The following is a 24,849-nucleotide window of genomic DNA, read 5'->3' as shown; positions in this document are numbered from 1 at the left end:
GGCTTCAGTATTAAGTGATAAATTCTATTTATCCGAATGTATTTTATAGTGTTATGCGCTCCCGTTTATGACAGTGGTATCAGAGCATGGTCTCCTCTCTTTCTCTGTAAAGAAGGACGACTCTGGGAAGATACGGGAAGAAGCCATGACAAGCCAAGAGAGAAGTAAGCAGGCGGAAACCTAAGTCCTACAGGAAAAGCTTGCAGAGTTGGAAAAAAAATTTCTCTTTGCAAGAAGTCGAGACAAGACTTGGGATTCTCTGAGAAGGCGACAAGAGCATGATGCTCAAGAACCTAGAGAATCCAAGGAGCGGAATGCTCAAGATCCTTCAGAATCCACAAAATATCCATGAACATCAATCTAGAACCATAGACAAGAAATCCCGTCATTCCGGGAAGGATATGAAGAAGGTCTTTAGTCCTCAGAACACTTCGGTTAAGTTTGATACTCTTGACGAAAGGGCAGATGTCCGAAAGCTACAACTTTCATTCAACAGTTTGAAGTTGCCTTTGCAAATGGCAATTTCTGAGAAGCGTCGCAGGTGAGGCATTGTAACCAAACACCTCGAGGGGATTGCAAGTACTTGGTGGTATACCAAAGCTCTGCTTGGAACTTACAACAAGACTTGGATTCAATTCAAGGCTGAATTTTTCGACAAATTGTTTTCCTATACGCTTTGAGGAAGGCATCCAAGAAGATTGGGATCGGTTTTCCCAGGAACACGAGCGAGTCAAAGCAAGTAGTGGTTCACTCTTGCCAAGGTAGCTCCATTCTTGATCCTCTTTGAGAAAGGAAAGATGAACAAATTTAACGAAGGACTTTTGCCCGAATTTTGTAAACCCATCTGCAAGATACTTTGCAGCAGATGGTGGAGTCAGCAATAAAAGCTGAAAGTGTACACCTTAGTGTACATAGAATACAATCCCCGCAGTGGGACGGGAACCATTGAACACAGAAACAACGAATTTTTGTTATATCTCCTCGAAGGATACGTTGCTATCCGGAGAAAGTTTGGAGTAAGGGAATTCAATCTAACTCCTGAGTTTTTGACCCTCAAACTTTAAGTGAGAGGGCAGGTCTTTGATCAAAGTTAAATCTTTGAGGAGCTCATAAAATGCGTATTGCTTTTATGCACGAGATATGCATGTGTCTAACCAGGATAATCACTCTCGAGTATTTATGAGAGTAGGATCAATTTGAAACATTGTTTTTTGAGATTAATTGGTTTGCTCAACTAGCCGAAAGGTCAACTATTGATCTGGTATCCGATAGTTCTCCAACAAAATACCTGCTATTGCGGGTAGGACGACAGAAAGAAAGGAATCATTCCGCGATTTCAAGCAAGAAAAGCTTTCACTAAGCTTGAGTACCTTATGAACCAACACTCCTTACAGGGAAGATATGGTAGTGCTTTTCGCACAAGTGAACGGGCACTCTCTTTATGAGTAAAGAAGCAAGAGACTGCTACAGCTTGTGCTCGAGGACTCCAAGGATTGAAATCCTACTTTATTTCATGATCGGGTTTTGCTCTAAGATCGAGCCAAGGGATCGTCAGGTGAGCGTCTTCGCTCTAAGGATCTTACGAAGGGAAGGCAATTTCTCAAGTTCACCAAAACTTTTAACACAACTTAAGTATTATGTACACTTTTGAGTACATGGATAACACACGAAGATGCAGACCTATGCCAAGGAACTGGCCGAGAGTTTGTTATACTCTCTTGAGCGCCTTTTTGCGCGCAAGGATATTCCGACACGAGAATCTCTATTTGAGATGTGTTCGGTAGAAGGAATTTGAGTTTCTCTACGGAGAAGAGGTTTTTTGATGGTCGTTGATCATTGAGTACGCTATGTGCCTTTACCATTACAGTAGCAACTTTTGGTTGCGGTATATGTTTCTCCATGAGCAGGTCAAGTAGCATTTACACGCTGCTGAAATAAATTCGAACTATTATGTTTGTAAGAATATAGTTCACCGACCGTTTCAAAATGGTAAGAATTACATATGGAAGAACATCCCTGAGAATCAAAGAGGTTCGCTCTATTGTGAATGAGGTTTGAACGTACGTTCAGAAAATGCTATGGCTAGAATCCTATCTGCCTGCAAGGCGTCATCGATGCTCGCAAGGTGAATCATTTTTTTTATGATTCTGTAAGAAAGAGACTCCAATGGGCGTCTAGAAAACACTGATGGTGGTAATAACTCGCAGGAGGAAAAGATTGGAAGGAAATGCCGCCATGCACAAGGAATCTTCGGATTGGAACCGTCCGCCTACGCTGAGCGACAGCCCGGAACAAGAACCTCTAGACTAACAGCGCAGGATTATGCGCAAGGACAGATACCTAGATTGATTTCTAGGAAGATTGTTCTTTTTGAATTTGAGAAGACAGAATCAAGTTAACAGAGTCTCGGATAAGGAAACTTTGGATCAGAACAATTGGCCTACCCAAAGCAAAGGCCCGGAATAAGAACTTACTTTAGTAAGGTGGCACACTTTGTCTGCCACAGGAAGATTCACGTGAGCTTAATGCTCTCGATATTCCCTATGTGGGAGGACACAAGAGGTTTAATACCCTCTGGACTAATAACGCAAGATTATGCGCCAGATACCTAAATTGATCTCTAAGAGGATTATTCTTGAGAAGGTGGAATTGAGTTAACACATTCTCGGATAAGGAAAACTTCCGATCTATTGAAAAGACGTGAAGGATGAGTTCTTACATGGCTCGTAAGTTTGATGATTGGTGAAGGATATCCTCGAGGTACTAGAGGAAGGACATGAATCGGAGGTAAGTATTGAATTCTTAAATTTTTGTTTAATTTAATTTTTAAGTTCTCTTTTGAGAAAGAACTAGCTCAACTCACCCTTAAGCAAGATTTGGAATCTTTTCGGTTTCTCCCCAGCAGACCAGTTGGACCTCTACAATTGAGGACAACTGTTTATAAGTGAGAGGGATGTTGCTAAATTGGCTTTATCTCATAATTCTAAGTGAATTATTGGATTTATAAGTGAGGGGGTTTTCTCGCTTGGAACAAAAAGAAAAATAATTCTAAATGAATTATTGGAATTTTAAGTGAGAGGGTTTTTCTCACTAGAGACATCCGAGTACAAAGTATTCCTAGTGCCTCATTCAAAGTAATGACAGGAGCACTGAGAACGGGAATATCTATAAGGCCACCAGGAACGGGTACTTTTGATGCGTCACATCGGATGGGTGACAGTGAGCATCGGAAAGAAGTATCCGACCATCCGGGAACGGACATCTCTGATGCGTCATAAGATGGGTGACATAGAGCATCGTGAAGGAGATTGTACCGTAAGTTCGGTAGGAAAGGACTAGGTGATGGGTATTCCTGATGCGTCACAAGGTGGGTGACAGGTGCATCGAAAAGGGAATATCCATAGTCGGCAGGAAATTCCGAACTGTGTTGAAATTGTGCACAAGGAAAAGCAAGCACTTGAATGAAGATGGATTCGTACGAAATTTTTGAGAAAAAACAGATGCTTTCTGAGAAAGCGGGATTGCTTTTCGGCAAAGCAAATGCTTTCCAGCAAGGAAGTCTATGTCTGCATTGCAACTGTGCATGTGATTGCATCCAGGGACGCCTGGGAAGTGCTATGAAAGCATTGTTTTTAACTTATAAGATTTTATTGAGTTTTTGGGCAGACTCATACTGTTTTTAAAATAAGCCGGCCGCCCATTTAATAAGTGGGCAGCCATCTGATAAATAAGGCAACAGATCAACCAGTGTTTTCTCTCTCTCTTTTTTCTCGCAGAACAGCGGGAAAAAAAATTTGGAAAAAAAAAATGGCCGCGATCTCTACGCGAGCAGCTATTCGTGCCCGTGGCTAGGAGCTATAAAAGCATCACATGCCCTCACTCAAGAGGGGGGGGATCAGTTTTCACAAGGAGAAGATGCTGCTGCAGATTTCAGCCGTAAAGAAGACGTTGCCGGTGATGCCCATGGCTGCCCCAAGTGTACCCGATGTCGCCAAGACCCAATGCGCGAGTTCCCTCGCGAAGAAGTGCCTACGGAGCGTGTTTCCATCGCGACAAGCTGCTGTTTTTCTCTGTTTTCAGCCCATAAACGTCATAGACGGGGCTAATTTACGAGAAGGAACCCGAGAACACACCTCTTTTGTGTGTAGGATTGGAAGAGAGGATTTTCTATGTAGAGATCTCTTCCGGGGAATTGCTTTTCGAGAACCGAGTTGCGTTTCGAGCGTCGAGACTTTGAAGATAACGATTTTCATGTTATGATCTCTGAGTATCTGATTGCAGGTATACTTCCTCTTCGTGAGTGAGTAGGAGCAGAGGAAGGCATGAGCCTCTGCAGGAGAAAAGCGCTATGAGGAACTAGAGCCAGATCAGCCCAAGGGTTTCGTACCCAAGTTTGGGAAGTAGATCCATGGATCGGAGAGAGGTAGTCTCTCGAGTTGTGATCCGGAAGTTGAGATTCCCAAGTAAGGACTTCGCGTTCGAGAAAGCAGAGTTGTTCTGCGGGAAGAGGACTCTGGAAACAGAGTTGGAAAAGAGAGTTGCAAGGATGTCATGTCCTGAGTCTGGAAGGTGAGATCCAGAGGCGAGAACCTTGGTTCTCAAGGATTTGGAATAAGGAACGGAAGTTCCTTGGAATAGGGTTTTGCCCTAGGAATCGGAAGCTAAGGCTTCCAGGAACCATCAAGTCTTATTCTAGAACGAACATGGTAATACGTTCAATTCAAGTGCTTGTATAGACTTCTCCTAGGTCCCCAGTACTGTGTCGATCTTCTCACTCTCTCTCTCTCTCCCTTTATCTATTTCTCTCTATATACTCTAGCTTCAGTATTAAGTGATAAATTCTATTTATCCGAATGTATTTTATATTGTTATGCGCTCCCGTTTGACAGAGAAAACGTTGGCTGATCTGTTGCCTTATTTATCAGATGGCTGCCCACTTATTAAATGGGCAGCCGCCATATTTTAAAAATAGTCTGAATCTGCCCAAAAACTCAATAAAACCTTATAAGTTAAAAACAATACTTTCACAACACTTCCCAAGCGTCCTTGGATACAATTACACGCACAGTTGCAATGCAGACATAGACTTCCTCGCGGAAAAGCATTTGCTTTCCCGAAAATCAATCCCGCTTTCTCAGAAAGCATCTGTTTTTCCTTAAAGTTCCCTCTGAATCCATCTTCATTCAAGTGCTTGCTTTTCCTTGTGCACAATTCTAACACAGTTCGGAATTTCCTCCCGACTATAGATATATTCCCTTTCCGATGCACCCGTCACGCACCTTGTGACGCATCAGGAATACCCATCACCTAGTCCTTTCCTACCGAACTTACGGTACAATCTCCTTCACGATGCTCTATGTCACCCATCCTATGACGCATCAGAGATGTCCATTCCCGGATGGTCGGATACTTCTTCCCGATGCTCCTATCACCCATCCGATGTGACGCATCAGAAGTACCCGTTCTTGGTGGCCTTACAGATATTCCCGTTGTCAGTGCTCCCGTCATTACTTTGAATGACGCGCTAGGAATACTCTGTACTCGGATGTCTCTAGTGAGAAAAACCCTCTCACTTAAAATTCCAATAATTCATTTTAGAATTATTTTTCTTGTTGTTCCAAGCGAGAAAACCCTCTCACTTATAAATCCAATAATTCATTCAGAATTATTTTTCTTTCAAATAAAGCCAATTTAGCAACACTTTCCAACATGATTAAGACGTTGCTTCATGATTCTTAAATACACCCAATCTCCTTCCTTGATCGAAACATCCTGACGATGCTTATTAGCCTGTCGTGAATAAGATTCCTGAGCCTTGCTTAGGCCAAGCTTCACACTCTCAGAAATCTCATCCAATGACTGACTTTCAGCATTGACATCAGGCATCTGACTGACCGAGCGAGTCAAAAGTGACTGGAACGGACGGCCAAAAGCTGCCTCATACGGAGTTCGACCGATAGCAGAAGAAAAAGAGTCATTCAAAATAGCCTGAACCAATGGGAGATAGAGCTCCCACTGAGACTGTTGATCATGCACATTTGACTTTAAAACATCAAAAGCCAATTGATTGTAAATTTCTGTTTGACCGTCTGACTGTGGATAAAAAGCCGATGAAAAATTCAACTTAGTGCCAAAATTTTCAAAGAGTGCGCGTCAAAAATTGGACGTGAACTTAACATCCCTATCTGAAACAATTGATTTTGGCAAACCACAGAGCGGGTACCAATGCTTAATGAACAACCGTGCTACATCTTGTGCAGTAATTGTGGCTCTACAAGGAATCGACATGCAAAACTTACTGAAACGATCAACAATTGTCAAACATTGAGTGTTCCTTGAATGTAAACTTGGTGGTAGGTTAGTCGCAAAATCCATAGAAATATCTTGAAAAGGTCCATCGGGAATAGGCAGCGGAAGCAAGAGGCCTTGCTGCTTACCTTGAGGAGCTTTTACTTTTTGACATATAGTGCATTGTGTGACATAACGAAACACATATTTTCGCATTTTAGGCCAATAAAAGAATCTTCCATTTTTTTCCAAAGTGGTGTTCATTCCCCTGTGCCCACCCGTGAGAGAATCATGTACATCATGCAATATGGATTGCCTTAAACTTGAGGGCTTGATGATCTGTGCGAACTGTAAACTTCTCTACCATAAAGAAAATGCTTCCAATACTTAAGAGAGTGAATGGCAGACAAAAGTTCTTTACATAAACTGAATAATTCTTTCCGCACTATTGAACTTCCAGCTAAGGAAAGCTACTGGACGACCATGCTGCTGAAGCACAGCGCCTATGACGACATTGCTCGCATCCGTCCATACCTCAAAGGAATCATCCCAAGAGGCAAGGATAAGACACAGTGTTTCTGTCACTGCAACCTTGAGAGCTGCGAAAGCCTCAATGGCTGCTTCAGCCAAGTCTACGCGCTGAGAGCGAGTCTTTATCCCTTTCAAAACATCAGTCATAGGTGAAGCAATGCGTGCAAAATTCTCTATGTGCGAATTATATGCTTGACATAAACTAAGAAAATAACGCACATCATATGCAGTTTTGGGCAAATCCCAATTACGAACCTGTTCCACCTTCGCGGGATCTAGCTTAACGCTCTCTGCAAAAATGATATAACCCAGATAAGTGACTTCAGTAAGAAAAAATTTATACTTCTTAGCTGCAATGTACAACTGACACTCATCCAAACGAGTTAATACCCTTTTGACATCTCTTTCATGTCGTTCCCACAAGGCAGAAAAAATGAGAATATCATCCAAAAAGATGAACACACAAACACCGACCATATCGCCGAAACGACCTACCATGAGACGATTAAATGTACCCACGGCACCTGTTAATCCAAAAGGCATAACAATATACTCCCATTGCCCTCGCTCGGTGCGAAAAGCGGTCTTGAAAATGTCGCCTTTGAATACCCGTACCTGATGGTATCCACTTTTGAGATCGACCTTGCTGAAAACCTTTGCCTCATTGAGCCTATCGAGGATATACTCGATGCGAGGCATCGGAAACTTGTTCTTTATGGTTATCTTGTTTAATGCCCTGTAATCAACACACAAACAAGACGAACCATCCTTCTTGCGAACAAACAAAATAGGAGCAGCAAAAGGACTTACACTAGGACGTATGAATCCTCTAGCCACCAACTCCCAGAGTTGTCGCTCTAACTCTTCCTCCTGTGTCTTGTTCAAACGATAGGGAGCCTTATTGACAGGTTGTGCCCCCTCCATAAGCTCGATGCGATGGTCCTCCGGCCGCTCGAGTGGGAGACGAGGTGGAAGATCATCCTGCAAAAAGAGATGTTTAAACTTCGTAAACAAATCTGAATACTTAGTTGGAGCCTGAATGCTCTGGGAAACTGGAGCAGCATAGATAAATGCCGCTTGTGCTCCTCGTCGTAATTCACGCTTTACCTACACATGAGAGATGATAGGCAAAGAATGCAAGCCCTCCTCAACAGGAATAATGAGGAGGGAGTCAGTTTTGGCATTTAATGTGAGAGTGTTAGCCTCCCAATCAATGAGAGGGTTGTGCTCACGAAACCATCGTATGCCCAAAATCATATCACATCCTGAGAGAGGAGACACAAGAAATTTCCGACAGAAAGCACCTTGTTGAACGGTAAACATCACATCAAGGCACTCTTTCGTGATGAGAGAGTCCATACCAAAAGCGAAGCCAGAAACCTCGAGAGGAGATTTTTGACTAATCTCTAGGCGGGCTCTCTCAACAAGAGAGAGACTGATCACATCATGCATACTACCTGGATCAAACAATATGATAAAACGCTGACCCTTTACATGACCATAATACTTCATGAGAGACTCATCAATGTGTGTTTCAGAGACATGAGAAGATTCAGCTTGATTCTGTAAGGTGCTTGTGGTTGTTGTGGATGCCTTTGGTTCTTTAGGTGGGGCTGTCTTAGGACAAGCCTTCTTAATGTGACCCTTGACGTGACATTGAAAACATCTACCTTTCTTAGCATAAATCACTTGTTCTTGAGCCGTGATGTATCCTCCTACAATTCCTTGTGCAGCTTTTTCATCTAGTGTTAGCTTAGGTTTTTGCAGGTGCTTTAGCTTTACCCTTAGATTCATTGCTAGAGTTCTTTTCCGAGGAATTAGAGGAAGAAGAGCTAGAAGAGTTACCATTCTTACCATTCTGTGTGTTCTGAAAATTCTGAGGGGTTCCTTGAGAAGTCTTGTTTTCCTTAGGCTTTCCCTTGTTGTGCTTCATCTCGTGTGCGAGAAGATTGCTACCGCCTTGTTGAGATCGATTGGATAAGTACCTCGACATCATACTTGATATACTCGTCCAATCAATAAAGGAATGCGCTCCGAAACCGATTTGCGTAATTGAGTGCCGAGCTGCAAAACACGATTAGAGAAAGACATAACCGGCATACCATTTTGCTTGAGAGCGCGCCAATCGTTCTTCAATCGTGCGAGGTACTGAGGTTGCATAAACCGTGCCTTGAGCTTCTCTTGGAAATCAGCCCAATTGAAGGAAAGGGGCGTGAATTCGTCGGCTTCCTCTAGGTGCGCGGCTAACTGTGCCTCTTGCCATGCGTGATACCAATTGATGGCATCACCGGCAAGGTACATAGCTGCCATCAAACCTTGCTATTCCCTGTCTTCTTAGTTGTCGCAAAATAAGCATTAAATTGATGCAACCAGGAATGAATAACCGTAGCATCCATCTTACCATCATACTTACTGAAAATCAACTTCTATGTGACTGGATTGTTGAAGTCTGCATCGTGGCTTGCGCCACTTGAGGAACTCCCACGATCTTTGGCTGGTTCTGGCTGGTTCAGACTTCGAGGCAAGTACTTGTCGAACCAATTCTTTAGTGCAGAGGTCTCTTTGAGCCTCACGCTCGACCTCCAAGGCCACTCTTTGAGCTTCCCGTTCCTCCTTTCTTTGTGCTTTTCTTTCATTTCATTCATCCCGCTCGTGTTCTAAAGCAATGCGATTTGCTTCTTGTTGTGCCAACGCAATTCGATTCGCTTCTTGTTGTGTCAGCGCAAGGCAAGTCGCTTCGAGATTGGCTTCTTGTTGTTGGGCCATCATGTCCAACATCGACTTGACCATCGCCTCCATGGAAGTTGATACAACTTGTGGCGTAGATGGAGAAGGGGGAGGGTCCGAAAAAACTCTTGGTGGGGAGAACTCTTCGTCGCCTCTCTCATGCTCATCACCTGTATGCGAAGTATCCATTCCTCTTCGAGTGATGACCATGCACTATGATCTTTGGTTCTTAAGTCCACGAGGAACTTGGGTTCTTGAGGTTCTTGAGGTTCTTGAGGGTTTTCTTTCACTTGCAATCTGTGTTTGAGAAGGATCTTCTCTTCACCCGAGTTCTACTCCTTTCCGCGGACGCACCCCTTGGCGGCCTTGCGCTCACACCAAGGTTGCTTTTTCCCACCTCACGTCGATTGGCCAGCCGCTAAGTGCACAGTCCGCTCTCAATGAGTGAAAAGAGACACAAGGGGAGGCTGGACAAGCCCTTCTTTCTTGGGATACCTGTCACTCTTCAAAAACACGATTAGGAATCAACACGCCCAAGCGAACTTGGGTTCGTGCGACCGCAACAAGCAAAAAAATTCTTGTGATTCTTGTGGTTCTTTCCTTGAGCGATACAGAACACTGTCAAAGCTCTAATACCAATGTAGGGTGCAGCAGAATGAATGTTGTTTTTTCTCAAGATGAGTGCTCCATAATGTGCTCAAGGTTCCTTTTTGTTCTTATGGAAGGGAGAGCCTTCCGCCTTTAATGAGAGAGTGCAATGATCACGAACAAAGTGAGTGGACACTGTGCGTGCAAGTGTATGAGACTGAGAGATAGAGAGAGAAGAGAATACGACACCAAAGATTGTTGTAAAACCCTCCTCTGAAGGCCCCACTCTCATCAGTGAGAGTGGTCTACTATTGATTGCACAAACTGGTACAATGATGATGCATGTGACTGATGCAAGTCTATGCTATGTCGGTGATGACGACGGGGATGGCGAAACCGGTCTAAGGGCTGAAATCTGCAAGTGTGTATCTGTTGTCCAAAAACGCTCAAGGCTGAAATCTGCTGCGATTCAAACGCTGAATTCGGGGCTGATTTTATGTTGTTGAAAAACGTCGATTTGGCTGCTGAAAACGCTGATATGTCTGCTGCGTTTTGGTGCTGAAAACGCTGCCTTTCTGCTGCGGGTTGGTGATGAAAACGCCAAGGAACAGTGGGCGATGATGGCTCTGGAAAACGCTAGATGCAAGAGGCTAGGGGACCTTGTGTCTGCAGAAAAACGCCAAGGGGAAAAGGCTGCTGGCGATGGTGAGGAAAACGCTATGCTGTCTGCACGATGGAAATCGCCCAAGGACTTGGGAGTCTTGCTGAGAGAGAGGGAACCTGTCGCCGAAGCCTGCAGTTCTCCTTGCTCATCTGCCAAATAGTGTTAAGCTTGGTTTGCTTATATATTATCTTACCCAATTTGCCCTACCTACTTTCCAACCAAAGTCACTTAAATTAATAAGTCAAAAATGTCAAAAATAGGTAAAATAGACAAAATGCACTAGAAAATTCCCCTGAAGGATTCTGATGGATTCTGATGGGAATGCTTATGATCATGCTGTGCAACCAGAGGATATGCATCTACACTAAGTGACTTGGCATGCACAGTCTACGAATAGACTCACAAAAGTGCCAGATCACTTCTAATCTAGACTGAATGGACTGACGGAACCCTTGTTATGTTGTAGCTTGTCCACGGACACATAGGGTTGGATGTCTCACGTGACGTGACGATCGTTTGGAAGCTTCATATTGCTGCTTTTGTTGCTGATGATTTTTGTGTCTAGTTTGTCTCTGAGCAACCATGCTTTGGGTGAGAAAATTTGAGTTCCGAAGGCTTTTGTTTGAGTGGTTCTTCCTAGTCAACCGCTGAAGCTTCGGAAAAAGATGGCGGAGAAGCAGCATTTGTAGTCCCAGAAGTAGTAGTATGACTCCGGGAAGAGCCAAGCGAGTGTGAAGTGATGCGAGGCTCGTGGAAAGTGCTGTCATCTGCTCTTTGAAAGCTGCTATCGGGTCCTCGCGTATAAAATTGTCGCCGCCATCTTGTGATCCAGTCATACTAACTGCTTAAAGGGAGTAAGATGTGTCACACACACACGGTATTCCTGCTGGGTGGGGACAGCATCTGGTAGTGGTAATGGGTCCTGAGGAGCCGACTCGGGAGGAAGGGAAAGGTTGTGAATACCAAGACGGGAATCGGTTGCTCGACAAGAAACTTTGACTAGGGTTTGATTATTCCACTTAACTCAGGTAGGGGATAAATATGAACCTTGCGGAATCAGCCATTGCACATACATCGCACCCGCTTTGAGGGAATCCCACGTGCGTGTGAATTAGAAAAAGCAAGTTGTTGAGCTGAATTTGGCCATGGGGAGAGGTTCATTTGACGTAAACTGGTTTACGCTGGCTGGAAAGGGGTTAAACATTTTTTAAAAAATTGAAGCATTTGGTGTGTCCACACTGCCTATTAATATCGAGCCAAAAATTTGGAAGTGGCCAGCCAATTTTGGATGTCTGCCAACCAAAATTGAATGCGTTGAGCCCAAATCATAAGTTGGCTTGCGTAAAAAAATGAAGTGGGCTGCCAGCGTAAGTGGGTTCTACGCAAAGTTACCGCGGAGCGCCACCCCATGGGCAGGGAACACCGGAACAGCGTTCGGGGGGGGGGGGGGGGGTACATGGTCCGGAACAGCCAGACATTCCGCAGTGACTTTTGATACCGGAACGGCAGGTCCGGAACAGCTGGGAATGGGCAGATTTTCAATTTTTGGTGATTTGTCTTGTGAGCCTTCCCCTTGTTAAATGTCCCTATCCCACCCCTTACCTTCACAATGCACACAAGCTTTCAAGGGCCAAAGCTAAAGCTCTACCCTCTCGAGTCTCGACTCTCAAGCTCTAGCCTCTTTCAAGCTTACAAGTCTAGACTCTAGAATCTACAAGGCTAAAAGCTCTCCCCCTCTCTCTCAAGCTCTCTCCCTCTCTCTCTCAACTTTCAAGCTCTCTCTCCCCCTCTCAAGCTCTCAAGTCTACACGACACACGTTTGCCATAGTAAGACTGAATGGTCTTCAAATCAAGTGTTTTGTGAGTGTTAAGAGTCAAAGGACTCTCATACTACTTCTATTCAATCACACAGAGCTTGAAATTGCATTATTTGGGTGTTTTTATGCCTCTCGTTCCGCGCCGTTCCCGTTCCGGACCCCTCCCCGTTCCGCGGGGGATCCAGTCGTTGTTCCCGATCCGCGTTCCGGGTAACTATGTTTCTACGTAATCTGCCTCTTTGAAACGGCTGCCTCTTGGAGATTGAAACGTTGCGCACAGTATTGAACGGCAGATGGATGCGACCCTAGGGGGGAAATGGTGCCACCAGAGCGGAGGGGTGCCTTACCTTGGTGCCCTTTCGCGAAGAGGTGCATTTTGATGTGCAACAGCCAGCAAAGAGAATTCAGCCACCAACAAAGAAAGAGCTACACCCGTTAAGAGACACACCGGTATGCGAAAGGTTGCAATCCAAGGAAGATGAAGCGACCACTTGCCGGGTCAGTGCCCTATCGCATGAAAGTGTGCGTGCACAAAGGGGCGAAAAGGTGCAACCCGATGAAAGGGTGCACAAGGTTCTTCAGGTACACCATACACACACATCACTCTTCTGTTTTTTATTTCAAAAAATCAAGTTACCTCATGTGTTGTGTGTGTGTGTACCACCGTTCCTCTGCTTCCATGCAACGCCGGGAGGGGGGGAGAGGGTAGCGGCGAGGGTGAGAGGCTCACAACCTTCACGGGAAAAAATTTGTTCTGATACCACTGTAAGGATAATCCTTCATTAATTACTTAAACTCATGACTAAGACTTAAGAAACTTGAACTGAACTCACAAACAAGACTCAGAAAACTCTGTGTTTGATTGATTGAATGATTGCTTGAAACTGAATACAATAGGCTCCTTATATAGGAGACGAAGAGACACAAATGAAAAGACACGTCTCCTGGTGAAGAGACATGACTTTTGTCACAAAGTGATGACGCGGCGGATAGCAAAAACCCTAATTGCTGGTAGAAACCCTAACATTCCTGCAAACCCTAATTTCTGCCAAAAACCCTAATTTCCGAAAATCCCGGAGGCTTCTTTTTTTTTTTTTAAATGATGAGCGACGCGAATTTTGCTTTTTCTCCATGCCATGAGAAAGAGAGAGAACTTGCTTTTTTTTTTTTTAAGACAATCTCTAAGAGAGAGAGAACTGATACTTTTTATTTTTAAAAGCTTTTGGGGCTCTGCTTTTGGGCATCCCTTGTACCTTTAAATACGTGGTGAGGGCTTCACTTCTCAGAGCATCTGGACGCAGAGTCTGAGAGTGAAACCCTAGCCACTCTCTTGTACTTTGATCTGATTAATATAAAAAGAAATACCGAAAGGGGCGCCAGTCTTTGGGACCAATATCTCTAGGCACGGAACTCCGCTGGGCCAGTGTACATCTATTGTGATCTGTGACTTGTTTTGAAGTGGTTATTTGGTGCTGTCGCGGTTGATTCTTGACTTGGAGTGTCCAAGTCTGTTACAGTTGTAACATTTAATGGCCTAATAACTTATGTGTAGCGGAAATTAGCATGAACATAGTGGGCATTTCATTAGAATAGATTACTAATGAGAATTACAAGAGTGCTTGGGTGGAGAGAGTAACAAAAAGCATAACACCTAGTTAGATAGCATCGACAATACTTTCAAAAGAGAGAGAAATTAAGCTATTGACAACAGTTGAGGACCGGATTTTCATGGAGCCGGTCCCCCCTCCAAAAGGCTTTGTATTATGGTTTCTCCCATCAAGAGAGACATTGTACAATACAATTCTTTGTGTTCCTTCAAGACTAGCTAGTGCAATGAAGATGGAAACTTCATGCACTAAGCAAAACACTTAACAAACACAACTTGAATTATCCCCGTTATCAGACCCAAGACCTCACACCTTCGAAGATGGTGAGAGCTAGCAAGGTATGAGAGTAGATTGAGAGGAAGAAGGAGTATCTTACGAGAAAGATGTACATCTCCTCACATAATCACTCATATGTAGCATAGCTTAGCTTAGTAATTAGCTTGGTAGAGGAGATGAGCATGCATTGAAGCTTGGCTCTTGGTTGGATTTGCATCCACATGCCAAGAGAGTGTTGATGTAGGCTTCTATCTCACAAGCTTGGAGTAGGTGATGAGTTCTCCATTAAAGCTTGGGAAGAGATAGTCTTCTCTTTCTTCACACATGAGCTTGTGTGAGTGTGTGTGTGATAATGCCTTGCAAAAATCAGCCCCCTCTCTCTCTTGGGCGAGCCCTCTTGCTAATTGCTCTTGCTGAAGCCTCATTGGACCTCCCCAAGTCAAGCCAATTACAATTAAGCAGCATAAGTGATAGCCTTCTGACATGTGTCCCCCTTTCCCCTTTTGTGAGAGCTTTAGGTAATTAAATAATTAAACTAAACTCTCATTGGACCCCTTTGCCTCCTGGCCAATAGGAATCAGGCAAGCCATGGGGCTCCTAAATGCTCATTGGACCCCTTGGGAGACTGCCCAATAGTCTTCTAGGAGACTTAATTCTCATTGGTTTCTTTTCTTAAATGTTTTTAAATTAATTAAACTAGATTTACTCTAGCTTAATTCTCATTGGTCCACTTCAAGGGTCATCCAATAGAAATTGGGCACACCTTGTGGGCATCTGGCCTAGGGAGCTGACATGTGTCCCTCATTCCCTTTGTGTAAAGGGAGCCTGTGTGTGTGTGTGTGTGGCTCTCTCTCTCTCATCCCCTACCTTTAGGGCTCGCCCCCTCCCATGTAGGGATGTGCAAAGACTTTTAGGGCACACACAAAGCATCCAATTTTCCCTAGGGTTGACCTTTGGACATAACCTTTGAATTTTGGAACCTTAGCATTTTGGAAGTCTTAATGGGCTGAACCTTAGGGTCTTTTTAGCCCATTGTTGCACATGGCTCTTTTGCAGATGGCCCTCCCTTTGGATCCCTATTTTCCCTCCTTTGGATCCCTACTGTGGCTGGTCTGCTAGCTTAACCAATATTCTAGCTTTTTCTCCCCTGGCCTTCCCCACATTAAATGATCAGTTTAATATGAGAAAATCATTTAGGAGAATTAGATATTGATTATTATGACACAGTGGTATCAGAGCACGGCCGATTTCTCTTTTACGAGAAATCCGATCCCCGAAATTTTTTTCCGCGGCACCTGTGGCTTCAGGCAATGATCAGTCGACTCCCTCTGCATCTGGAGATGCGGGCTGGGATCACAACGAAGATTCAGACAGAGAGTATGGCCCGCCTTGGGCTACTCAGGCGGAGCAAAGAGAGATGGAGCGTCGTCAATTGATTGGCAATGCAACAAAGATGATGCTCAGTTTTGCCAAGGACCCGAAGATGGCAAAATATATGAACCAGACCTCTTTGGAATAAGTACAGATGGAGTGGCAAAGAACCACAACACCACTCCCGAAACCCGCTCTCAAGAAACCTTCTGCCTCCAAGAAATATACGGAGAAGGAACTGGAGACGTGGTTGATGCACAGATTGCTCAGCTTTTCGACGTGCAAAAGAAAGACAAAAAGCACGGCAAAAAGCAAAAGAAAGGCACTGACTTCCCGAGATATTTGGGTCGTCGGTCGACATTTGACAAGGCAAAGAAATTGAAGAAGCGCGTCAAGTTTGAAGACCTACCCAGTTCTTCTTCTTCTTATTCTGACAGTTCTTCTAGCTCTTCAGACTAGAACGAAGAAGACAGGAAAAGCAAAAAGCGAAGCAAGAAACAACGCTTCGGAAAGGGCAAGAAAAAGGCAAGGAAGTCTAAGTCTCGCCCAGTGAGTGACACTTCTACAAAGGACTCGTCTACGGACAGTTCAGACTCTGACAACGGAAACTTTTATGCGAACAAGAAGAATTTTTACAAAGCCAACCAGTATGACTTTCTCGAAGATAAAAGCAAGAAAGTCCGAGAGTTTAAGGAAGGTGGCCACTCGATCAAGTTTGATACTTTTTCAGGATACTCAGATGCTTCGAAGGCTTTGTCTTTTATACAGCAGTTTGACATCGCTTTCGCGGGAGGACGCTATTCAGAGCACTCCAAGATTCGGAGAGTTGCCTCTTACTTTAAGAGGAATGCTCGTACTTGGTGGTCCACGCTTCTTTTAAACAAGACTGCACCAGTTAAATGGCTGAAATTTAAGAAGCTTTTTATTTCTTCTTGGTTGACGCAAGAATATGAACGAGATATACGAACTGCTTAGAAACATCTTCGGATGACCAAGAAAGATACAATCAATGCTTATTGTGAAAGATTCTAGAGCTCTTTTCTACCCGCCTCTTCATTCAAGAAGATCTCATTCAGAAAACAGATTGAGCGGTTTACCTTGGGTCTACCTACAGAGATCCGAGATCACTGCTTGGAACAGAAGTCAGCTTCTATTCAGAAGTTGATGAGTCATGCGAAGCGGGGCTTTGCCATTCACTCTGGCAGTCTGACCTACCCCACGATAAGGCCATGACACAACGAGCCGAACAGACTTCCGGGAATGAAAGTAGAAAGAAAAAGAGCAACCCAGAGAAAAAGGATGCACGACCCAAGCTTACTCCTGAGGAGAGAGCTCGCTTCATTAGAGAGGGGAAGTGCTTTGGATGCGGGGAACATAGACATATCTCCGCGAAGTGTCCTAAAAAGGCACAGAAAGAACAGAATGATAAAGACGACGACGGGCCTGAGAGTTCGAGAGCAGTTGAGGAACATGACAGAAAAGGCAGATAGAAAAGCAGAACTGGTACCACATGGCGTGGGACTTGCACCGAATCAAATGAATGAAGGTACAAACTTTGCCGTTTTTTGGGGCAAAGTGAAGGATAAAGGAGCTCTTTTGAAGGAGCCAAGGCCAAATTCTTTTCACTTGGAATTGGCGGCTTGATCTGGAATTACGCCCGACAGACTGACGCCACAGACGGAGGTAGTTCGACTGGCACCCGGATGGGATGTTGCCATTACACCGAGCATTGCAAACGAAGTTTGCAATGACAGGGGTGTTCAGGGCACGCGAGTGACGTTCTACTCATGACCCCTTGGTACCACAAGAACTACGCTGTGGTTGACTACCGGGCCGAGAAAGCGACTTTGATAAATGAAGGGCTTAGAGATTGTACTTGATGAACTTCAATTTCTTACTCGTTCTTTTGGGAGAGAACTGAACGATGGATAAAGGTTGAATATGTTTTGACCTGATCAAAAGAACGCCAAGATTTTTTTCTCCACACTCATGCCGATTGCTTTTCAGAGGGCCTGAAGATCATACCATTGATCTGATACCTGGAAGCACATCACCGAACCGGCCACCCTACCGTGTGAGCCGAGCACAGAATGAAGAGATTATGAACCAAGTGAAAGACCTCTTGGAAAAGGGTCTTGTCCAGCCTAGTACTTCACCGTATTGCTCTCCAATGTTGTTGGTTTTGAAGAAAGACGTATCTTGGAGAATGTGCATCGATTATAGCACTCTCAACGAAATCACCATGAAGAACAGATTTCCGATTCCTAGGATCGATGATATACTCCACAGGTTACAAGGATCCTCGTGCTTCACCAGGATTGACTTGAAGAGTGGATATCATCAGATCAGGATAGCGCCGAGAGATGTCTACAAGACAGCTTTTCGGAAGACTTTTGGGTTATTTGAGTTTTTGGTGATGCCTTTTGGCTTAACCAATGCTCCTGCGACATTTAACCGGATGATGGACAGGATTTTTTTAAAGTACAGGCTATTTGTTGGCACTTTCTTTGACGACATCATTGTTTTCTCCAAGAATGAGGCAGAACACTGAGATCATCTGCTTCAAGTCTTTCAGGCATTACGAGATCACAAGTTAGTGATTAATGCAAAGAAAAGTGAATTTTTCCTACCAGAGATACACTTTTTGGGACACAGTGTGTCAGCAGCAGCAGGAGTGCAAAATGGACCCGGCCAAGATAGAGACTATCCGTGATTGGCCCGATTTGAGGAATGTCCATGAAGTTAGAAGCTTCTTGGGATTGTGTTCGTACTACAGGCGGTTCATACGAAAGTTTGCAGAGGTTGCTTCCCCTTTGCATATCTTGACACAGAAAGGAGTACCTTTCTCGTGGGGACCCACAGAGGTGACTGCCTTTCAGACATTGAAAGAGAAATTGACTGCAGGACCAGATTTGACTTTGCCGGACTTGCAGAAGTCATTTGAAGTATTTTGTGATGCTTGTGGCCGTAGTCTGGATGCGGTCTTGATGCAAGAAGGCCATGTCATTGCTTACGAGAGCCAATTGTTCTCTAGGCCGGAGATGACAGCACAGATATATGAGAAAGAGCTTTTGGCAGTGATCCATGCTCTTACTCAGTGGCAGCACTACCTACTCGAAGCAGATTTTAGTGTCTTTACAAACCATCAAAGTTTGCGCTACTTCTTGTCACAGAAGCAGCTTTCGGAAAAGCAGATGCGGTGGGCGAACATCTTGTCACAATTTCACTTCCAGGTTGTCCATGAGCGAGGACAGAAGAATGTGGTGGCAGAAGCTTTGTCTCGGAAGCCATTGGATGTGGCTATTTCCGCGATACATCATAGGAGCTTCGAGGATATGGTCGATCAGTATGCCACAGATACAGATTTTGCAAATATTTTCACACGGATACGGGATGGGGAGACAGTAGCTGGATACTCCATTCGGGAAGGCTACTTGATGAAAAAGACTATGTTGTGCGTTACACAACCGTTGAGGGAAAAGGTTATGACTGAATGCCACTGTCCACCTTTTACGAGTCACCGCGACATTGCTACCACCATGAAGGGGGTAGAGAGATACTTCTTTGGGCCGAGACTCAAAAAGGATGTGGAAGAGTTTGTGCGCAGTTGCTTAGTATGCCACAAGGTCAATTTTGACAGGCATAAGGCACAGGGATTGTTAAATCCTTTACCCATACCCACCCGCCCCTAGAAAAGTATTGAAATGGATTTCATTTTTGATCTCCCGAGAACACAGAATGATCACGATGATTTTTCGATTACATGGCGCGTCTAAGACAATTGTCTCCGACAGAGACCCCAGATTTATGAGTTTGTTTTGGAAGGCAATTTGGGAGAACATTGGCACGCGGTTCCAATTCTCGTCATCATTTCACTTGCAGACTGACGGGCAATTTGAGATTGCCAATTCAGTGATTTTAGATTTATTGAAGTCTCGTATCTCGTATCAGAGACTCAATGGAAAAAGAACTTACCTTTGGTGGAATTTGCCTACAATAACACGATACACTCTTCGACGGGGAAGACGCCATGTGAGATTGTTGAAAGTGCTGCAAAGGTTCCATCCTTCCTGAGCACGAAGATTAGATATTTGAAGCGGATGAATATTCGCGAGATTTGGATACGGCTTTTGCCAAGGTTCGCGAGACTTTGCAGGAGTCTCAAGAACGACAGAAAAAGGCAGTGGATCGCCATCGTCGCGACTTGAAACTAAAGGAGGATGATTGGGTGCTCTTACTTTTGAGAAGGCACGCCTAAGAAAGAAAAAGGGAAAGGAGAGGCTTTTTCCAAAGCTTAGTATGCGATACTACGGACCTTTCCAGATAACTGAAAAGATAAATGATGTCTCCTTCTGATTGAAACTGCCAGATACTTGGAGGATTCACAATGCATTGCATGTGAGTCTCTTGAAACTTGTTAAGGGTGATGTGCCTGATGATGGGGAGCCTGATGAGCAACCCGCAGTGGAAGAAAACGAGGAGACCCTTGTTCCTGAACAGATTTTGGCACATACGGATACGAAGAAAGGTAAAGTCCGAAGGCGGTTCTTCGTTAAGTTCAAGAACTTTCCTGCACTTGATGCGAAGTGGATGGAGGAGGAGGACCTAGCAGATACTCCTCGGATTGTGAAACTTTACCTCGATGCTTTTGGTTTAGCATAGTCTACTCCAAATGGAACCCAGAATTTAGCTTGGCCGGAGATCTGGTGCAGTGGGATGCACAAGAGGGGAGTCGCTCCGCTCCTTTGTCAACAGATGCCTTGATTTTGATACTAAAGTCACTAATGTCTCTTTGAGCTTCAGGGATACTGAGAGATGACAGTATTCTGTTGGATGACTTTATGAAACAGAATTCCTGATAATGATACTGATTTGTTTTGACTTCTTGTGAGTGCAGGAACTGATAGACGAAATGACAGTAGCATTTTGGTCTGATTGATCTTGAATAGACATGGTTGCAATAGGGGTTAGTCAATCGGACATCGTTGAGGTCCCGATTGGACCTAGATGTGATTGCTAGCTACATTGCTGATAGATCATGGTCTAAGATCCGAATGAATGTTAAATGTCATGTGATGTCCTGTGATGTCTGGCGATGTCCTGTGATGTCGTGTGATGCGACTGTCGATTTTGTACATGTGCTTGATGTGTGTTCCTAGTACGTAGGTACTAATAGTCGGTGTCTGCTAAGACGGTTTATGGCTTTTGTCGGTTTGCTGGCGTAATCGCGGTCGATTACAATGCTTTCAAGAGGGGGATATGTCACAAAGTGATGACGTGGCGGATAGCAAAAACCCTAATTTCTGCCATAAACCCTAAAATTCCTGCAAACCCTAATTTCTACCAAAAACCCTAATTTCCGGAAATCCTGGAGGCTTTGAAGTTTTTATTTTTATTTTCATTTTTTATTTTTTTTAATGATGAGCGACGCGAATCTTGCTTTTTCTCCATGCCATGAGAAAGAGAACTTGCTTTTTTTTTTAAAAGAGACTCTCTAAGAGAGAGAGAACTGATGCTTTTTATTTTTAAAAGCTTCTGGGGCTCTGCTTTTGGGCATCCCTTGTACCTTTAAATACGTGGTGAGGGCTTCACTTCTCAGAGCATCTGGACGCAGAGTCTGAGAGTGAAACCCTAGCCACTCTCTTGTACTTTGATCTAATTAATATAAAAAGAAATACCGAAAGGGGCGCCAGTCTTTGGGGCCAATATCTCTAGGCACGGAACTCCGCCGGGCCAGTGTACATCTATTGTGATCTGTGACTTGTTTTGAAGTGGTTATTTCGTGCTGTCGCGGTTGATTCTTGACTTGGAGTGTCCAAGTCTGTTACAACTTTAGACGTAAAGACATATCCTTTCGGCGAAGAGTTGCAACCATTGGGCGAAGAGTCGCACCCGTAGAGCGTAGGGGTATGACCAGTCATCGAAGGAGTGTGGCTTTTGACGAAGAGACGCGTCTTTTGGGCGAAGGGGTGTGACCATCCAAGCGCAGGGGTTCTCCTTTGCATGGCACTTTTCCGTATCCGCAACTAGGAGTGTATGTAATACTGCAACATAGTCACAATCGTGACAGTCTTCCTTTAATTTCAAATCTCGTCGATGTTGATCCGTTGCCTTCTGTGTCGTTTCTAAGATTTCGCTAAAGCCTCACGGACCTTGGCTTGTTTTCCAGCCAACAAGAACTGTCACTGTTTTTGGCATCTTCCTCCCCTAGCATTTTCAGCAGCAGATACAGCATAGCGTTTTTCATCAACAGCACATTCCATCTGGCGTTTTTGCACTTGAAGATTCCTAGCGTTTTGCAGTTTCCGATGTCAGATCAGTCCCAATGCATCAACGTTTTCAGTTTCAGCACATAAGACACAACAGATCCAGTCCCTAGCCTCGCAGATCTCACCTACCCGCAGCAGATCCTCGCCATACCATCAGATTCAGTCAACATTTTCAGATTCAACCTGCTGTTCGCAGCTTTTAGCATCTGCGTTTTCAACGCATCATCATCGCGTCGTCGCCATCGCCGTCCCTCGTCGACACAATGTCAGAATTTAGCAAAAGTCAACGTTTTGCAAATTTCAGCCCTAGCGTTTTCAAATCTCAGTGAGTCATCGTCATCATTGTCGTCGACCTTGTTGGCAAGTCCATTGCATCTAGACCATTGTACCAGATTTGTGCAATCAATAGCATAGACCTCTCTCGCCATAGAGAGGGGCCCTTGGAGAAGGGTTTGAGAACTGTCTAGTGTCGTATTCTTCTCTCTCTCTCTCTCTCTCTCTCTCTCTCTCTCTCTCTCTCTCTCTCTCTCTCTCTCTCTCTCTCAACACCTTCATTCATAGTAGCATTCACTTTGTTTGTGATCATTGCACTCTCTCACTAAAGGAACGGAAGGCTCTCCCTTCCGTAAGTAAAAGAAACCCTTGAGCACAGTTCGGAGCACTCATCTTGAGCAAAGTTCAACATTCACTTCCGCTGCACCTTACATGTTGTCACAGTTCTTTGCCTACTTGTAGATGTCCGTCAAAGAGTTCACCAAGTCTACAACTTCCTTTTGCTTGTGCGATGGTTTGAAGCCCTCCCATATGCTTTTCCCTAGAGTATGATTTGAAAAAGACATTGGAGCAGAATCTTGACCCCTTGAGCTTTATAATATTTGATGGGCGCCTTATCGAGAGGATGGGTGGAGAGGATTCGAACAAGGGATACTTCATGGTCTTCAAGTCTCATGAGAGGTAAAAATGTGGGGATAAAAACAGTGAGAGGGGAGGGGAATGGGGTAAAACATGGGTGAAAAGTAGAGATTCTATTTAAGAGCAAGACTTTAGAGGCCACAAGGCCCCAAAAATGAGTTTGAAAAGTGGAGATTCTATTGAAGAGCAAGGCTAGGCCCCAAAAAGCAAAAATATTACCTACAAAAACCTTTAAAAATGAATGGTTGGCCACTTAAACTTGCAATCAAAAACTTGAGCATCATTCATAAAAAATTGATTATTCCAGATCCACCAATGGCAATGACTGCACATAAATAAGGCCCAGCAGTTATCATACGCTTTGATAGCTGCTTTCTGCCCAAAAGGCTTAAATATTACCTACAAAAACCTTTAAAAATGAATGGTTGGCCACTTAAACTTGCAATCAAAAACTTGAGCATCATTCATAAAAAATTGATTATTCCAGATCCACCAATGGCAATGACTGCACATAAATAAGGCCCAGCAGTTATTATACGCTTTGATAGCTGCTTTCTGCCCAAAAGGCTTAAGAATCATCTCATAGAAAAGCTTGGAATTAGAAGATCATCAAAGCCTGAATTGATGAACCAAATTAGCATAGCATGAAAATGCTAGACACAACCCCAACACTGTCTGCTTTTAGCACTTTCGTCCTCCAAATCTTGAGATTACAAAGTAGGAAGCCTTAAAGGTTTGAAACATCGCAGATACTTAACGATTGGTCCATGTGCAAAACGGCAAGAGCTAGACCTGTGGGGTAGTACAGGAACCAAAGTTTGTCTGTGGGAAGTGATACATTATGTTTTGAAAGCCACTCATTAGAACACTTCAAAAGCAGTAGAGGTGTCAACACGGTGGACAACACTCGATTGGAACAAGTTTCTGTGTATGGAAGTGTGCACGTATGAGTGCATGCAAGCTAGAAAACATACCGCAGAAAAAACACCTTCATTTCGAAATGAATGATGCCCGAAAGAACTCTAGAAAGAAGCGTACATTTTGGTTCCTCAGCAACGGAAGAATGGAGCTGTGGGCGCCCTAGAGAGGCTGCTTTCGGGCAAAAAGATCTGCAACAGGAAGACTTTAGGTGGCTACGACAACGGATGGATGCGATCGCAGGGTGATAGGAGCCCTGCTTTTCCAAAGCGAGTCGACTTCTTCAGCTCACCATTTTTCAACCTGCCGTTTTGTCCAGACGCGAGAAGAAGAGTAGATGAAAAGCAATCAGCCACAAATGTCAGTTAGAGCTGCTTCCTACGAGCCAACCTCAACTCATTGTAGGGCCTAGAGTGTGGGTGTACCCACGTATAGTTTTTTTTTTTTTTTTTTTTTTGGGTGGGGGGGTAGGGGGGGGTATATAAAAGGTTGTTTGAGACATTACATTTAATACGATTTAATAAACTAAAACAGACATTATGATGATTGAATGGATAATTGAGGACACATATAATGATTGACATCGAACATCTACTAGCGATGAAAACTTGTAGCTAAACTAAACTAAAAGAAGCATCTGACGAACCCTAAAAATTGAAGTGCACTACTAACCTGCCAATCGTATACGAGCATTTTTTGATTGTTCAACGGAGAAGGCGGTGTTTGTGTCAAGCCACAAAAAAGCAATGTGAATAGTTAAAACATTTCATCTTGCAGTGAGGCAAGAGTAAAAATACTAAATATATAGTGTACATCATGTAGAAGTGCCATACAAAAGTATAATGGAGAGTCGACAATATGGTCTCTCCATAAATCATAAG

General features: G+C 44.0%; 1 protein-coding gene across 4 annotated transcripts in view; it reads right to left on the bottom strand.

Annotated features, from left to right (window-relative positions):
* LOC147438701 (uncharacterized) overlaps positions 1-24,309 on the bottom strand; it is a 44,035-nt gene extending 19,726 nt beyond the window's left edge. The window contains exon 1 of one of the 4 annotated variants that reach the window (XR_015184514.1): positions 24,025-24,309. The gene's annotated coding sequence lies outside the window, so the exon portion shown is untranslated. The remainder of the gene's footprint in view (positions 1-24,024) is intronic. The other 3 variants (XM_086484707.1, XM_086484705.1, XM_086484706.1) reach the window with 3 other exon arrangements.
* Between the last annotated feature and the right edge of the window lie 540 nt (positions 24,310-24,849).

Source organism: Adiantum capillus-veneris, chromosome 16 (assembly GCF_014529385.1).
Source record: "Adiantum capillus-veneris isolate H3 chromosome 16, ASM1452938v2, whole genome shotgun sequence".
NCBI lineage: Eukaryota > Viridiplantae > Streptophyta > Polypodiopsida > Polypodiales > Pteridaceae > Adiantum > Adiantum capillus-veneris.
The sequence above is the reverse complement of the archived record's forward strand: the minus strand, read 5'-3'. Positions and strand labels throughout refer to the sequence as shown.